General features: G+C 47.9%; 1 protein-coding gene across 1 annotated transcript in view; it reads left to right on the top strand.

The window, feature by feature from the left end:
• Positions 1–5,145: 5,145 nt before the first annotated feature.
• LOC141154896 (C5a anaphylatoxin chemotactic receptor 1-like) overlaps positions 5,146–18,315 on the top strand; it is a 35,824-nt gene continuing 22,654 nt past the window's right edge. The window contains exon 1 of the mRNA XM_073641432.1: positions 5,146–5,206. The gene's annotated coding sequence lies outside the window, so the exon portion shown is untranslated. The remainder of the gene's footprint in view (positions 5,207–18,315) is intronic.

Genomic DNA, 18,315 nt, shown 5'->3' with positions numbered 1-18,315 from the left:
TGCAATCGGGTTGAGAGGTAGAGACTACCAAGCCATGGTAGAACCCGTGTACTCAGACAGCAGGCCCACCATTTTGACAGCCCGGGGGGTGGTTGATGTCCGTCATGGGAGGGTGCCCGTCCGCATCCTCAACATTGGGGAGAGGGAAGTACACTTACCCAGGTACGCTACACTCGCCAAACTGTTTGTCGTCGAACACAAAGCTATCAGGGCCGTGGAACCCTTGCCTCCATCTCCTCAGGCGGAGGGTAATGGCTCCCAGAAACAAAAGGAGGACTGGTGCCAGAAACTCCATGTGGGTGCTGACTCCACTCCCCTGCACCAAAAACAAGGAGTCTACCGGGTGGTACAGGAGTACGAGAGAGTCTTTAGTAAGCACCCGCTAGACTTCGGCAGAGTAAAGGGGATAGAACACCACATCCCCACAGGGAGCCACCCACCAATAAAAGAGAGACACAGGCCTGTATCCCCTGCACATTATCAGAACGCAAAGGGCATGCTAAGAGAGATGAAAGAAGCTGGGGTCATTAGAGACAGCTGTAGCCCCTGGGCAGCCCCCTTGGTTCTGGTCAAAAAGAAAGACGGCACCATGAGAATGTGCGTGGACTATAGACAAATCAACCGTATCACCCACAAAGACGCATATCCGCTGCCTAGAATAGAGGAGTCTTTAGCCGCACTAAAATCAGCTAACTTCTTTTCTACTTTGGACCTTACTAGCGGGTACTGGCAGGTTCCTGTGGCAGAGGCTGACAAGGAGAAGACCGCCTTCACCACCCCGATGGGACTGAGTGAGTTCAACTGTATGCCTTTCGGGCTCTGCAACGCACCAGGGACCTTCCAGCGGCTGATGGAATGCTGTCTAGGGCACCGAAATTTCGAGACGGTCCTCCTTTACCTGGACGACGTGATCGTCTATTCGAAGACCTACGAGGACCATCTAAAGCACCTGGCCGAGGAGTTCGAAGCCCTGGCAGGCTATGGCCTGAAGGTGAAACCATCGAAGTGTCACCTGCTGAAACCAAAGGTCCAGTACCTAGGGCACGTGGTAAGCGCGGAAGGAGTGGCCCCCGACCCTGACAAGGTCACGGCAATCAAGAGCTGGCCAAGCCCCTCGAACATCAAAGAGGTGAGACAGTTTCTCGGGTTGGTAGGCTACTACCGAAGGTTCATCCCCGGGTTCACTAAGATGGCAGCTCCTATGCAGGACCTCCTGATCGGACAGTCTAAGTCCAGGAGTCAAAAGCCACCCTTTAAGTGGGATAAACCGGAAGAGGAGTCCTTCCGCCAGCTAAAGATGGCCCTCACAGGAGATGAGATCCTGGCCTACCCTGACTATGGCCAGCCTTTTATTCTCCACACCGACGCCAGCAATGTGGGACTGGGAGCCGTACTGTCCCAAAACCAACAGGGCAGAGAAAGGGTGATCGCGTACGCCAGCCGGAAGCTGAGGCCCACCGAGAGGAACCCGGAGAATTACAGCTCCTTCAAGCTAGAATTCTTGGCGGTGGTGTGGGCCGTGACAGAACGCTTCAAGCATTACCTGGCCTCCGCAAAGTTCACCGTGTACATGGACAACAACCCGTTGACACACCTGGACAATGCAAGACTGGGTGCCCTGGAACAGCGGTGGATGGCCCGTCTCTCGAACTATGACTTCGTGATCAAGTACCGGGCGGGCAAAACCAATGCCAAAGCTGACACCCTATCAAGAATGCCTCACTTACCTGAAGGTGACGAAGACCCGGAAGAGCTGGAGGAGGTAGAACTCCCCGCGTTTCACCGGTATGGAGCTGCTCAACACTCTCACCGCGTGAAGGAGGAGGATCTAACAACCGTGATGATCAACCCCTTACCTCACCACAGCTGGGCCGAGACCCAAGATAGTGACCCTGCTTTCCGCCTGGTGAAAGATCTGCTGACACAGGAAGATGCCCGCATAGATCCGGATGCTCCAGAGGAAGCCAAGCAACTATGGAAAGAGAAGAGCAAGCTGTTCCTCTACGAAGGCAAGTTGTGCAGAAGGATTGTCAACCACCGGGCGCACGAGCTGACCTGGCAAGTCGTGGTCCCAAGGCGGGATGCAGCTATGGTCCTGGGGGCTTACCATGACAGAGCGGGACACTTCGGTTGGAAGAAACTGGAGTTCCTGCTAAGAGGAAGGTTCTTTTGGGTCGGCATGAGAGGAGCTGTAGAAAAGTGGTGCAGAGACTGTGGCCCTTGTCACCTGAGGAGGAAGGACCGCACCAGCCAGAAGACACCCTTGTGGCCCATCGTCACCACGCAGCCTCTTGAGCTGGTAGCTCTGGACCACGTCAAATTGGCTCCAAGCCGGTCTGGATACATCTATGCCCTGACAATCGTGGACCACTATTCCCGTTTTCTAGTGGTGGTCCCGGTAAAGGACTTGACAGCCCAAACAGCGGCCAGAGCCTTCCAGCAATATTTCTGCCGTCCACACGGGTATCCGGAACAGGTCCTGACAGACCAGGGTCCAGCGTTCGAGGCTGAAATCTTCCAGGAGTTCTGCAACCTCTATGGCTGTAAGAAGATTCGTACAACGCCTTACCACCCCCAAACCAACGGGATGTGTGAGAAGATGAACAATATAGTCATTGATCTCCTGAAGACGTTGCCCCTGGAGGAACGCAGCCTGTGGCCAGAAAAACTGCCGGACCTGATAGACCTATACAACAATATCCCGGTGAATGCTACAAACTGCACCCCGGCTTACCTGATGCGAGCTAGACCAGGAAAGCTGCCCGTAGACCTGGAGATGGGAGTCCTAATACCTGAGGACACCTCCCCGGATGCGGACTGGGATGCGGAAAGGCAACTACAGTACAAGAAGGTACAGGAGAGTGTGGAGAAGAGCCTGGCCCAGGTGAGAGAGAAGCAAGAAAGACTCTTCAATCAACACGCCCCTGCTAGTCCCCTAGAACCTGGTGAGCAAGTCCTAAAGCGAAAAAGAAGGCTACATAAGTTGGACGACCAGTGGGAAAGGGAACCCTACACCGTACTGCAGTCTGACCACGACAACCCAAAGGTGTGCGTAATCACCAAGGACGGAGGAGAAACCACTAGTGTCGTCTCCAGAGACCATCTCAAAAGGTGCCCCGAGCAACTCCGTAGTGCAGAAGAGGATCAGAGTGACCTTGAACCCGCAGAGGACAAGGAAGAAATGATCAGCACCGTTCTCGGAGAGTTCCCTCAGTCCTGGACTCGCATAAATGATGCCATAGTGGTACCTGTCCTGCATTTCCTGCAACCGGCACAGCAACAACCAACACCAGAGCCGGAAGATGAAGAGGAGCAAGCAGTTCCAGAGGCAGAAGAGCCTGTACCAGCAGCCCAGGAGAGTCAACCCTCTGCTGACAGTGAGCCTGCCATGCCTGCGGTAAACCAAAGGACCCGCAGACAGCTACCTGCCCTACCTGTACACCCAGCTGGTAGCTGCACCCCTAACGCTAGTGGGGAAAGCCAAGTCAGTCCACCACCAGACAGTGGGCTACGTAGGTCAACCAGGAGCACAAAGGGACAGATACCCGCTCGCTGGAGAATATAAAGCGCGCTAAAATTGTAAATGACCCTGTTGCCAAATGTTGAATTGTTTGCAAAGTTACATGCATGTTTGGTAATTCTGTGTTTCAGTTTCTTGCAGCTACCATAAGGACTCAAAGGTTATGGACTTTTTATAACCGGGACATGGTATGGACTGCGTTCGGAGCCTAACCCAGGAATGAACTAAGACTGTGAAGGACTTGGGGTAGGACAGACCCCCACCTGGTTAAGGCTCCCCGTTGTGTTGGTGATATGGACACCCGGTCACAGACCACACTGTGACCTTAAGAACTCAATCTGTGCGTCACTTGTATACTAATGTTTTATGGTATGCATATTGTCTTTGCTTATTGTTTAGTCCCGGAGTACTAAATTTCACTAGGGGGGAATGTGTCACCCTGGCCTGGATGCCACAAAATGTATTAAAGCTGTGTCTGAGAGCAAGGGGGAGGTTCTCTAGTCAGGGGAACATTAGCATGCAGTACCTCCTGTCTCAGGCCAGTAGGGGGAGCAGGCTGCCCCTATAAAAGCTGGTACTGGGGGCAGGGTTAGAGAGAACCCAGATGACCTGTCTCAGGACTGAGACGTGTCTCAGCAGAGCAGGGACAGAAAGTTGCACTGCACCTAAGAGGAAGTGTGGCAGGAGGAGAGCCACAAGCCAGAGACAAGAGGCGAAGAGAGCCTGTCTTGGCAGATAAAGGACTTAATTTACCAGACTTTGGTGTCTGAGGCTGGGAGGATTCTACACCCTCCAGCAGAGAACCAGTTCGCAAGGGGACTGTATATTCCTTGGCCTAAGAAGCCTGGAGGCCCTGCCACAACCGAAGGGACCAGTAAAGCCGTACAAGGCTGGGAGCAGAAAGGAACCCACGTCGCAGGCCATACAGGCGAGAGTACACGGAGAGCTCGGACACGTGGGCTGTTACCCTATAACGAGGAGATAGCCAGAAGGAGCGCAGAAAGCACGGTAGGCCTACACCCTCACCCTGACCAGGGCCAATTTCCCCGTTGCTCTCAGACATCCAGGTCCCCTCCTAGCCGGGACTGTTTATGGGTCAGTTTACCTGTTTTAGTAAAGACCCTGGACTGCAACTTGTTGTCTGTGTGCTCCTTGCTCCTCCAGCACTCTCAGCACCGGGACTCTCACTACCATCACTCCCACCATCCACTACACTGCCCTGGGGCCGCACTCTTCCCGTGGGGAGTCACACCATCCCAGCTGCATATATCATCAGCCCCAGCGGTCTGCCCTGCAGCGGCGGTTCCTAATGACCGCAAATCCACGGGTGGCGTAGTCGGACAAAACCAACAGCACAAAACGGACTACCACTGGCCTGACCACCCTGAGCCACGGAACCGGGTTGCCACTACTACTCCCATCGTTCCCCCTATTGCCCGGATCCGAGTGCCCCACGGCCCAGGGGGCGAGTCACAATTACTTACGAACCTTAAAGATTTCCCAAAAGATTACGTAGAGTAAGAACAAAGTGTTATAGTCTCGTTACACGGGGACTTGTACAATGTCCTAGAAGTGATGTAATATATCCTGCAGTGACGTCTCTACCACACAACCTCTATAAAAGAGGAAATGATATTACTTTCTTATTAGAGAGCCGTCACGGGACAGTAACTTGCTTCGCTCCTGGTAAGCATGATTGAATATGTATAAGGCTTTAGGAACGTATCATGAATAGATAGTAAGATAGCAATGTATGAAGGAAACAATTATATGCTTAGCGTTGTAGCTAGAAAAAGTAAAAGAGGTTCATTCTTTGCCCAAATACATATAATGCACTACTAGTTTGATGTCATTGTTGGACTATATATATATATACACATACATATAGTCTAGGTAAGGTATACAGCTTTCTTACATTATATAGAAGATATATAACATATTAGTAATAACCGATTTGCAAATCACTACCTAAGTAGTTTTTCTGTAGGTGTCCGCACCAAAAATACATAATAACAATCTTCTCTGGTTATTGCGTTTTAGCTGCGATTTTTTTATGTGTTTTCTCCTTTATTTGGTGTGTTTTTGCTGCAGAACAGCTTTGTTTCTGCACTTACAAATGCACTTATCGCACTTAATGGATGCAAAAAATCTGCAACATCAAACACTCGCCAAAAGCTCATAGTGGGAACGTAGCCTTAAAAATAGATAAAAAAATAAGCACAGTTCAACACAGTGGACAGTAGTTTCCATTAAATCACATCTTATTTGTTTGAACAGTTAAACGCAGTAGATTTTCTGCAGAAAAAAAAGCGGTGGGAAAAAAATGCAGCAAGTAAGCTATGTGGGAACACGGCCTAAGGATTTTACGTGCAATTATATCGTTCAACTACCTGTCAGTAATATTAGTTCTGAGTGCGAGGAACAGATCCTTAGGTTATACTTGTGGTAGAGACATGTGAACAGCCCCAGAGAATATCATAGGTACGATCGCTCTCCGTGACAATTACGGATGGCACTCGGACAAGAAAATCGGTCAGGTCTGCGAGTCCATATAGTCTTTGACTAAGGGCATCAATATCAGATCAGTGGCTTTTTTAGGTGGCTGATATCCAAGGGTAGACTACCACAAGAGAAGAGAAACCCTATATAATTTAGCTTTTATTTATATTCATTAAAATCATAAAGCGACATACCATATTAAATTAAGGTAAGGAAAGTCCACAGGGTCATATATTATCCAATGTCCGAAAACATACTGATTAATCATCAGAGAAAAGAGTCTAAGGGAGACAGAATCTCATCCTCTGTTTGACTTCCTGACAGTAGAGGTTGGCACCCTAGGGGATTCGTTGTGCTGCCCCCCTCTCTATGTAGGCTATCCCTATCGGACCCTTAAACAGGAACTCCCTCACCAAAGCCAACGCCACCACCCATATAAAGGGCTAATGTGCATATGTACGTTGTCTGGATCTTTTTTAGGCCACGTAGGGCACTAGACACACTGTATTATGTGACTCTCTCGTGATACGTGCAATAGTTACACACAATAAGACAAAGTGTGCTATAACGTAATTAACTTGCTACATTAGCTCATAAAGTTCAAGAGATGTTCAAAATAGGCGGCAAGCGTTCATTCTCATGATGCGGTCTGTTTGTGGCAGACCCCAAATATTTCTCCCTTGACAAGTCGATACCCGACGAAACGCGTTGGGAGTACGATTGGAAGACAATTTTTTTCCCCCCATTAGCCATTCCTATATATGGACAGAGGATTTGCCAGGAGTGATTCCTGAATGATTGTGGAAAAAAAGGGGTGAGATTGTTCCTTGTATTATCTTACTAATCAATACTTGTCTACACCAAGGTAGTACAGCGTGATACCTGGTGCCATATTATAAGACGGTATGTTATTTTCTATAAATGTGCATCATGGTATGACAGTAACCTGCCTGTAAAACAAATTATTCAGGCAACTGTTTTCCATTATTGGATATGATTATACATAGTTTACATTCAATATATATCCAGGCTGCTGCTGTGTATGGTATTACATGTCTAATTATACTCAGCCACACTTTTGTGTTGGGACGTCTGGAGGTTTTGTACTATTTTGATCTGTAGGAGACAAATAGTAGTCGCAAGTTTTCTTACATTTGTGTGTCCTTTCCCTTTAACCACTTCGCACCAGAGCCTGTTTTTGCCTTCGTGACCGGGCCAATTTTTTCAATTCTGACCACTGTCACTTTATGAAGTAATTACTCTGGAACGCTTCAACGGATTCCCCTGATTCTGAGATTGTTTTTTCGTGACATATTGTACTTCAGGATAGTGGTAAAATTTATTCGATATCACTTGCGTTTATTTTTGAAAAAATCAGAAATTTGGCGAAAATTTAGAAAATTTTGCAATTTTCAAACTTTGAATTTTCATGCCCTTAAATCAGAGAGATATGTCACACAAAATAGTTAATAAATAACATTTCTCACATGTCTACTTTACATTAGCACAATTTTGGAACCCAATTTTTTTTTTGTTAGGGAGCTATAAGGGTTAAAAGTTGACCAGCGATTTCTCATTTTTCCAACAAAATTTACAAAAACATTTTTTTAGGGACCACATCATATTTGAGGTCACTTTGAGGGGTCTTTATGACAGAAAATACCCAAAAGTGACACCATTCTAAAAACTGCACCCCTCAAGGTGCTCAAAACCACATTCAAGAACTTTATTAACCCTTCAGGTGCTTCACAGGAATTTTTGGAATGTGGAAGAAAAAAATTAACATTTAACTTTTTTCACAAAAATGTTACTTTAGACCCATTTTTTTTATTTTCACAGGGGTAACAGGAAAAAATGGACCCCAAAATTTTTTGTGCAATTTCTCTTGAGTGCACTGATACCCCATATGTGAGGGAAAACCACTGTTTGGCCGCACAGCAGGGTTCGGAAGGGAAGGAGCACCATTTGACTTTTTGAATGTAAAATTTGTTTGAATAATTAGCGGACGCCATGTTGCATTTGGGGGCCCCCTAATGTGCCTAAACAGTGGAAATCCCCCACAAGTGACACCATTTTGGAAACTAGACCCCTTAGGGAACTAATCTAGATGTGTGGTGAGCACCTTGCACCCCCAGGTGCTTCACAGAAGTTTGTAATATTGAGCCATAAAAATACAATTTTCACATTTTTCCCACAAAAAATGTTTTTCATTCCCTAATTTTGCATTATCATAAGGGTAATAGGATAAATTGCACCATGATATTTGTTGTGTAATTTCTCCTGAGTACGCCGATACCCCATATGTGGGGGAAAACCACTGCTTTGGTGTATGGCAGGGTTCGGAAGAGAAAGGAGCGCTATGTTGGCTGGGATATTTTGCAGACACCATGTCACATTTGAAGAGTCGCTGACATGCCGAAACAGCAGAACCCCCCACAAGTGACCCCATTTTGTAAACTACACCTCTCAAGGAATTCATCTAGGGAAGTAGTGAGTATTTTTTAATTTTTAAATTTATACCATTGGGCAGTGAAAAAAGCATAATTATATTTTTACCACAAAAAAATTTTTACCCTCAGATTTTACATTTTCACACAGGGCAATGGGTAACAATGGTGCAGAAATGTGTCACACAATTTCTTCTAAAAGTGTCAATACCCCATATGTGGCTGTATCGTACCGCTCGGCCATACGGCGAGATCTGGGGGGGACGGAGCGCTATTTGACAATTGGAGAACAAATTATTGTAGAATAGGCATTTGGATTTGGGAGCACAAAATTTTCTGAATTTCTTTTGGGGGGCAAGGGCCATTTCGCTTTTCCAGAGACTTTCTGCTACCAGTAACTTGGAAGTCCCTTATATTTTTAACAGATGACGGACCTGAGTGGGGACTAGCTTTTTTTGAGGACTGAGTTGAAGCTTTTATTGGGAACATTTTACGTAACATTTATCCGGCGCTCTAGGCTGAGCACTTACATCGGGGTTTCCATCTAAATTTCCAAGTGATGTAATTCAGATGAAACCCCTGCGGGATCCATTCACTGTAATGAGGCAGCAGAGTTACTCTGGACTCCGTCTGGCCTCTGTTTAGCGGTGTCCTTTTTTTCAGAAGTGCACAAAACTGTGGCCAACCGCACTTTTTTGCACGCCTAAAACAAATGACACCGTGGGATCCCAGGCCAGACGGCATTCACAGTGGCCTATATCTGCCTCATTACAGGGAATCTTCCGTCATGGGTTCCGTCTGAATCACGTATTTCAGAGATTTACACGGAAACTCTGGCGTAAGTGCTCAGCGCAGAGCGCAGGATAAATGTGAGCAGAGCCTTACTGCGATCTTTGGGAGACATAATAAACAAATCAGTCAGTAGCAGGTGAAGAATTGGTTTTATTTATTTTTTACGCCGTTCCTCGTGCAGTATAAGTGATGTGATTACTTTATTCTTTGGGTCGGTGCGATTACAGAGATACCAGATTTATATCGGGCTTTTATGACAGACAGCTGTCACACACTAAAAGACGCTTTTTTTGCAAAATCTAGTTTTTGCATCGCCATATTTTGAGAGCTATAATTTTTCCATATTTCGGACAACAGAGTCATGTGATGGCTTGTTTTTTGCGGGACAAGTTGACCTTTTTATTGGTACCATTTTTGGGTACGTGACATTTTTTGATCGCTTTCTATTCCGTTTTTTGGGAGGTAAAATTAACAAAAACCAACAATTCAGGAATTGTTTTTTGAGGGTTTTTTTTATGCCGTTCTGCGTGTGGTAAAAGTGATCAGGCAGCGTTATTCTTCGGGTCAGTACGTTTACAGCGATACTACACTTACTGTATTTTTTTTTATGTTTTGGCTCTTTTACACAATAAAACAATTTTATAGAAAAAAAAATTTTTTTTGCATTGCTTTATTCTGAGCGCTATAATTTTTTTATTTTTTGGCTGATGGAGCTGTATGGCAGCTTTTTGTTTGCGGAACAAGATGATGTACCATTTTTATTTCCATTTTGCTTTTTGATCGCATTTTTTTCCACTTTTTGTTTGGCGATATGAGGAAAAAGCATAGTTTTTTGCTCCGTTTTTTAATTAATTTTTTATTACGGTGTGAACAGAAGGAGTTAATTAGTGTGACAGTTTTATAGCTCAGGTTGTTTCGGACGCGGCGATACCAAATATGTGTACTTTTTTTATTTTTGCATAAATATACGGATTTATTGGTTTAATATTTTATTTATTTATTTTAATTTATTTTGTATTTTTTTTAACAGTTTCAAAACATTTTTTTTTACTTTTTTTTACATTTTTACTTAGTCCCTGTATGGGACAATAATTTTTATTTTTCTGATCGCTGATCTCATGTAATGTAATTGTAGCACCCTGAGGATTCGGCTGCTACAGGGGTATTGCACCTCAGCCAGAGGTGTGATATTCCACTCCCGGGTAAGGATGGAGTGTGGAACTGAGCTCAGTAGGCTGCATGCACTACATACATCCCATTTCCGGGGGACAGACCAATGGTACTCCCACTAGAGAAATGTGCAGGTACGACAGTGTCTGTCCCTGGCTGGAGTGGGAGGGGGGTGGAACATCCCAGTAGTGTAGGGGCAGATAGGGGGAGCAGTCTGGGTAATGCTAGGAGCTCATTGGGTGCTGGTCACCTGAGCTCACACATAGAGGGAGTATATAAGGTGGGAACCATCTTAGAACAGGGTCTTTTGTAGAGGTTTGGTCAGTCTGTCAGAGTTGGGTCAGAGAAGCAGAGCAGCTCAGCCAGCTCCAAGGCCAAGAGAGAGAGAGAGGAGAAAGAAGGACCCAGAGGGGGAGAAGAGGGAACTCCAAGAACCCAAAATTAGACCAGAGGGTGAAGAGTTGGCACAAGGGTACCGGATCCCAAGCTGGTGGAGGGCCCTAATCCTTAGCCAGAGACCGGAGGTCGTGGGCAGGATCTGCCACGACCACCCACTAAATCCACCCGGAAGGCACACCAAGAATAGGGTCAGGGAACCCAGAGACAAGGGTTTACCAACAAGAGGCCCGAGGGAGCCGGACTTAGGTGGATCCCTGGTGGGGAAGGCCAGAGAGAAGGACAAGTCAGAAAGGGAGCTCAGGACCACGCTCCAGAATCACCTGGGGGTTGGCCGAGTCCAGGACCTGGTGGACGCAGCACGGCTCGGGTGGTCACTCAAGGCCGGAGTGACCAACACAAAAGCAGTAAGTAAAACCCTGAACTGCACAGCCCGACTCGGAGTCTTATTACCACTCTCCCTGCACCACCACAACCACCACCCTCTACAACTGACCCCCTGAGGCTATACCCCTCCCGTTGGGGGTTATACTACCTGAGCTGCACACACACCACCAGCCTCAGCGGACCCTGCTGCAGCGGCGGCCGTAGTGACCGCAAATCAACGGGTGGCGTAGTCGACACTAAAGAACATCCAGCAACATCTGTAGGACTGCTACACACTGAGCTTGACACCCTGGGCACGGACCGGGTCACCGCCACTCGGAGACTACAACCCCCATCTGATCCGGCTCCGGGTATCCCCCAAACAACACTGGCCCAGGGGGCGCGTCATAATAGACATATATTACATTACATGAGATCTTCACACAGTCAGTGTGTCCTGCCAGGCTTCAGCTGCAGGCTGACGCTGGCAGGACACCATATATGGCAGAGCTGGAGGCGGTCATGTGACCTCCAGCTGCCATAGCAACCCAAGGTCCTTGAAGGTATCAGGGGTCTTCGGAGAGGTAAGTATACCACCCCCTCTCCTCCTGCTGTCTTCTATATGCCGTGATCACTATAGATCGCGGCATATAGAAGACAGCAAAGGGTTAACATCACTGGGACCTGATCCAATCAGGTCCCGATGATGTTCCCTGCCAGAGCTATCGCTCTGCACCTCTCTCGCAGCGCTTGCAGGACCCTGGGGGTCCTGAGCGCTGCGAGACCACCCACCGTTTTTAAACGTCCGCGCTGCACAGAGCCCAGGCAGCGCTGACGTTTATGTACAGTGGGCGGTCGGGAAGCGGTTAATGTGCAATACTATTGGTAGCAACTCAAATATTGAGCTCTTCTAGGGAAGAACCACAAGGCATATACCATACAAAAAGAGAAGGTGTTTCTGGTCGCCATTTGATTTTGGAAAGAAGTGGTTAATATACAGGCACCTCTTTATAGTCCCCTGTTGGACACAGGGGCTATTTTGCATCACGCGTGTGAGCACTATTTTTTGCACTTTTTTGTACTCAAAAAGTTTTTAATGGTATTTATTAAAGGTTATTTTTTATTACTCTATATACAGTCAGTACTAGAGATGAGCGTTGTTCGACTCGAACTGTTCACCAATCTCAAATTCGAGCTGTTTTGGGCGGTGTTCGAGCCGTTCGGCGAACACGAACGATTTGAGAAAAATTCGGCTGTTCGAGGTTATGTTCGATAACTGTTCGTGCACCAAAATCATAACTGGATTTTTTCTCAGTAATGATGAAAATTAATGTTAATACGCAGTTTGAGTGTACAGCGGGGCGGGGGGAGGGGCAGGGGATGGATCTCTGCAGGAATAATGAAGATCTCCATTTTTTTTTCTCTTTCCCGCATTTACAGTGGGGAGGTGCAATCTGTCAGCCTATCAGCAGCGCACACACGGAGCGAAGTGCTTTTTTTCACACAAGCAAGGGCATGTGTCATTGGCAGTGTATGTCACATGTCCTTGCCCTATAAGACCCAGCCATTTTCCCCGTCGCCACCATTTTCTCACTGCTGCAGCTGCGTGTTAGACGGCACCGCTGTTGCTGTGTGCGCTATACCTTGTTAATTTCAAGCCAATTTAGCACAAATCTACAGATAGCTTGGGAGTAGGGAATAGTTGTGATTGCAGTCCTTTTAAGGACTAGGTTACAGCATTTCCTACGACGTTTATCAGGCAGGTCTGTGCTCTTAAATAGATAGATTGTGGGAGTAAAGACTAATTGTAATTGCAGTCCTTTTCAGGGCTAGGTTACATCAGTTCCTATCAGTTTTTGCCAGGCAGGTCTGTGCCAGTGCTATGCAAGTTTTTTTCACAGCATTTGGCTAAATCTAGCAAAACAAATCCTTTTTGGCCTTTTGCAGAGTGTGTTAGTCAGTGGAGTAGCCTATCTGTGTTGCAAGATACACCACCTGTGTATAGAATACCAATTTTTTTACTGCACCTAGTGAAGTAAAATCTTTTGGGCATAGCATCATTCTATTAGTCCATCTATACTGACCTCCATCAGGTTGCAAACTGAATATAATTTTTTTCTGCATCTAGCTCTGAAAAAATATTTGGCCTTCTAGCAGTGTGTGGGACTTTCTCTATTAGTTCATCTATACTGACCTCCATCAGGTTGCAAATTAAAAATAATTTTTTGTCTGCATCTAGCTCTGAAAAAATATTTGGCCTTCTAGCAGTGTGTGGGACTTGTTCTATTAGTCCATCTATACAGACCTCCATCAGGTTGCAAATTAAAAATAATTTTTTGTCTGCATCTAGCTCTGAAAAAATATTTGGCCTTCTAGCAGTGTGTGGGACTTTCTCTATTAGTCCATCTATACTGACCTCCATCAGGTTGCAAACTGAATATATTTTTTTTCTGCATCTAGCTCTGAAAAAATATTTGGGCTTCTAGCAGTGTGTGGGACTTGTTCTATTAGTCCATCTATACTGACCTCCATCACGTTGCAAATTCAAAATAATTTTTTGTCTGCATCTAGCTCTGAAAAAATATTTGGGCTTCTAGCTGTGTGTGGGACTTTCTCTATTAGTCCATCTATACAGACCTCCATCAGGTTGCAAACTGAATACAATTTTTTTCTGCATCTACCTCTGAAAAAATATTTGGGCTTCTAGCTGTGTGTGGGACTTGTTCTATTAGTCCATCTATACTGACCTCCATCAGGTTGCAAACTGAATACAATTTTTTTCTGCATCTACCTCTGAAAAAATATTTGGGCTTCTAGCTGTGTGTGGGACTTGTTCTATTAGTCCATCTATACTGACCTCCATCAGGTTGCAAATTGAATATAATTTTTTTCTGCATCTAACCCAGCCAATAGTTTTGGCCTAATACCACAGTTTGGCCACTCAGCTCTGTTCGGTTCCCATCCATTGTTTTTTTGTGCAAACAACTCCAGAGTTGTGAATTAGTTAACCACCAAAATAAGTGGAAAAAGGCCTGCTGCTGGTGGAAAGGGGAATAGGCGTGTTGGGAAGGGGAAAAAAGGTTGTGTCCGTGGGGTAGGTGTTAAAGCAACAGTAACATCTGCAGAAGAAAGACCATCTTCCAGCCAAACTAAAATGTCTACTTCTTTTACCAGACAATGTGATAAGATCCCTTTCTTACGGCCACGCCAATCGCTACAAATTCCAGATGAGGCACAAAACCAGCAGGTGCTTCAACGGATATCAAGTGTTCCTTTAAGTGGGCTCTCCTCCACATCAACTTCAACATCACAAATACTCCAGTCCTCAAAGGTGTCACCCCAATCGCACTTGCTTCCTCACAGCTCCCAAATCTCCAGCTGCCCGTCTGAGTATGAGGTAGAACAGATGGTTGAGTCTGCAGAGCTGTTTACTCATACTATAGCCTGGGAATCAGAGGTCGACTCCAGCGCTTCTGTGAATCCAGACGAGGAAATGATCTGCACTGATGCCCAGAATCTTTATGAGTCGGATCCAGGACCAGACGCAGAAGGTTCTGACCATAATGTAGACCCTCATTCCCAAACTGTAACTCCTGTTGGTGGAGACAATGAGGAAGACGATGATGAGACTCAAATACCTGATTGGAGCGACAACTTTAGTTTTTTGTCAGGGCAGGAACAGGTTGGCTCTGAGGATGACGGGTGTGATAACGCACAGGGTGATGATGATGAGGTTGGAGATCCCACTTACTGTCAACCCACAGTCAGCCAAGAGATGAGGTCAGCAGAGGAGGTGGAGGAGGATGCTAGTGACGACGAGGTCAGGTTGCGCCTTCCTGGACAGAGACGTAGTACTGGAAGCACGTCAACAACTGCATCCTCAAACACAACTCTGCCTCTCACCACAAGTTGTGGTGGCTCTTCAGGTCGCATGGGTGCTAAGCCTTGCATAGCCTGGGCATTTTTTCAGATCGATAAAGATGACCCAACTCGTGTTATCTGTAACATTTGTCAGCAAAAGCTAAGTAGAGGCCAAAAAGTACATAGTTTGAGTACTTCATGCATGAACCGGCACATGGACATGAAGCATAAGTTGCAGTGGGAAGCTCACTGTGCTACAATGCGGCCTAGCCGGCCGGGCCAACCACTGTCCGCCATATCTTGTGCATCCGCGGCCTCTTCATCCTCTGTAACTGGGGGGACAGCAGTCACACCTGTTTTGGGGCGCAGACCTGCCACCTCTTTACCCGCAACAGCCAGCGTGATTGGCAGGTCATCATTTTCTTTGGAGGTGGTAACACCAGCTGGTGTTGAGCGCTGTCCGACATCGATAGCACCACCTTTGGATCAAGGCAACCTAACATGTCCGCCTGCATCTTCCTCACAGACCGGCAGTTTGCCGGGGACACCCTTATCAACCCCGTCTAAGCACAATAGCTAGCCCTTGGTCCCTCAGATGTGGACAAGTAAAAGACCATTTCCTCCTAGCCATGAGAAAGCTAAGAGGTTGAATTTCACCATCTGCAAGCTCTTGGCTACAGAAATGCTGCCTTTCCGCCTGGTGGACACAGAGGATTTTCGAGACCTTATGTCCGTCGCAGTGCCCCAGTACCAGATGCCCAGCCGGCACTACTTCTCAAAGAAAGGTGTGCCTGCGCTCCACCAGCATGTCGCACACAACATCACCGCTTCTTTGAGAAACTCTGTGTGTGACAGGGTGCATTTCACCACAGACACTTGGACGAGTAGGCATGGACAGGGGCGTTACATGTCGCTGACTGGGCACTGGGTAACTATGGTGACAGCAGGACAAGGGGCTGCTGTCCAAGTCTTGCCGTCCCCACGAGTTGTGCGTCAATCCTCTTTATCTCAAAGTTCCTCCACTGCTTCTGCCTCCTCAACCTCCTCTCGGTCCTCCACCTGCACCCAAAGCCTGTCTGGTCATGCCACAAGCTTTCTAACTGCGCAGAAGGGATCCTGCACACCTCCTTACTATGCTGGCAGTAGGGCTCAACGTCATCAGGCAGTTTTTACTTTGAAATGTCTGGGAAATGTGAGTCACACAGCTGAGGAGTTGTGGTCAGCTCTGGAGAACCAATTTCATGAATGGTTGTCTCCACTGGACCTGAAACCAGGGAAGGCCGTGTGCGACAATGCTGCAAACCTGGGTGCGGCCCTTCGCCGGGGCAATGTCACACACGTGCCTTGTATGGCTCACGTGTTGAACCTGGTTGTCCAGCAATTTTTAGCCCACTATCCCGGACTAGATGGCCTTCTGCAGAGGGCACGGTCGCTGTGTGCTCACTTCCGCCGTTCGCATCCCGCAGCTCAGCGACTTACATCTCTACAGAAGTCGTTGGGCCTGCCACTTCACCGGCTAAAATGCGATGTGCCTACCCGGTGGAATTCAACTCTGCACATGTTGCAGCGACTGTGGCAGCACCGACAAGCCCTGGTGCAATACGTTCTGACGTATAGCCTGGGCCAACGAGATCCAGAGGTGGGGCAAATCACGCTGGAGGAGTGGTCTCAGATCAGGGACCTATGCACCCTTCTGCACAGTTTTGAAATGGCAACGAAGATGTTTAGTGCTGACGATGCCATTATCAGTGTAACGGGTCTGGGAGGTGGAACCTCTGTGCAACTATACAAGGGGGCAGTCCTTGTAAGGAAGCGGGTGGCTCCCAGGGAAGACGGGCAGGTAGTCACGGCAAGTGACAGGGACAGTCTCTGGGTAGAGGGGTAGGTAGTCACGGCAAGTGACAGGGACAGTCTCTGGGTAAAAGGACGGGTACTCACGGCAAGTGACAGGGACAGTCTCTGGGTAGAAGGACAGCAGGCAGGTGGCTGGTGAGCGCTCCCAGGTGAGCGGGCGAGAGTCTCTGGACGGGCAGGTGGTCACGGCAAGTGACGGCAGAGCCTCCAGGTAGGCTAGCAGACAGGTAGCAGGTGAGCGCTCCCAGGTGAGCAGGCAAGAGTCTCTGGACAGGCAGGTGGTCACGGCAAGTGACGGCGGAGCCTCCAGGTAGGCTAGCAGGCAGGTAGCAGATGAGCGCTCCCAGGTGAGCGAGCAGGCTGGTCCATAGACAGACTGACAGGTGTCGGAAAGCAGACCGTCGGACCACAGGCTTGCAAGCAGGTAAACGGATATCAGGCAGGTATCAAGCAGGAATCTGGCAGGTAACTGGCAGGAATCCGGCAGGTGACTGGCAGGTAACAAGCAGGAATCTGGCAGGTGACTGGCTGGTAACTGGTAACGGGACCTGAGGGCTGAAGCAGAGTGAAGGCTTTGCAACAACATTGCTCGGGCACCTCCATTTTGGAGGAGGTGCCTTAAATATGGGAGGTCCTCCGGCAATTGGCCGGGGACTCCTTAGGACGGCGCGCGCGGTCCCTTTAAGAGAGGGGGAGCGCGCGCGCGCGCCCTAAGCACACTGCCGGGGAAGGAGCGCGTGCCGGAAGCAGCGGAGAGAGAAGCGCTGGAGGACGCCGCGCCAGGAGCGGGGAGGTGAGAGGGATGGCGTCTCTGCCTAGTACGGGGCAGAGATGCCGATGCTACAGTACCCCCCCCTTTAGGCCCCCTCTTTTTTTGGCCAGAAAGAAATTTTTCAAGGAGAAGCGGGGCGTTGATGTTCTCCCTGGGTTCCCAAGTTCTCTCCTCAGGACTGAACCCCTTCCAATCTACCAGAAAAAAGGTCTTTCCTCTTACCCTCTTGGAGGCCAGAATACTCTCTACCTCAAAGACGTCATCAGCGGAAACCGGAGCAGGAGGGGCACCTGGATTATTGGAAAAAGAGGTAAAGACAACGGGTTTGAGGAGAGATATTTGGAAGGAGTTGGGAATCCGTAGGGTGGCCGGGAGTTTTAATTTGTAGGCCACAGGGTTAATTTGCCTGAGGACTTCGAAGGGACCGATGAATCGAGGGCCCAACTTGAAGGAGGGTACTTTGAGCCGCACATGTTTGGATGAGAGCCAAACCTTGTCTCCCGGATGGAATTGAGGCGGATCCAGACGTCTCTTATCAGCATATCTCTTCATCCGCTCAGAGGACAGAAGAAGAGCGGACCTGGTACTCTCCCAAATAGTAGAAAATTCGCTGACAAGAGACTCCGCAGCAGGGTTGT

This window comes from Phyllobates terribilis, unplaced genomic scaffold (assembly GCF_046119375.1).
Source record: "Phyllobates terribilis strain yellow unplaced genomic scaffold, ASM4611937v1 Scaffold_7__3_contigs__length_470593459, whole genome shotgun sequence".
Classification (NCBI taxonomy): domain Eukaryota; kingdom Metazoa; phylum Chordata; class Amphibia; order Anura; family Dendrobatidae; genus Phyllobates; species Phyllobates terribilis.
Note: the sequence above shows the minus strand (reverse complement) of the source record. Positions and strands in the feature narration are given on the sequence as shown.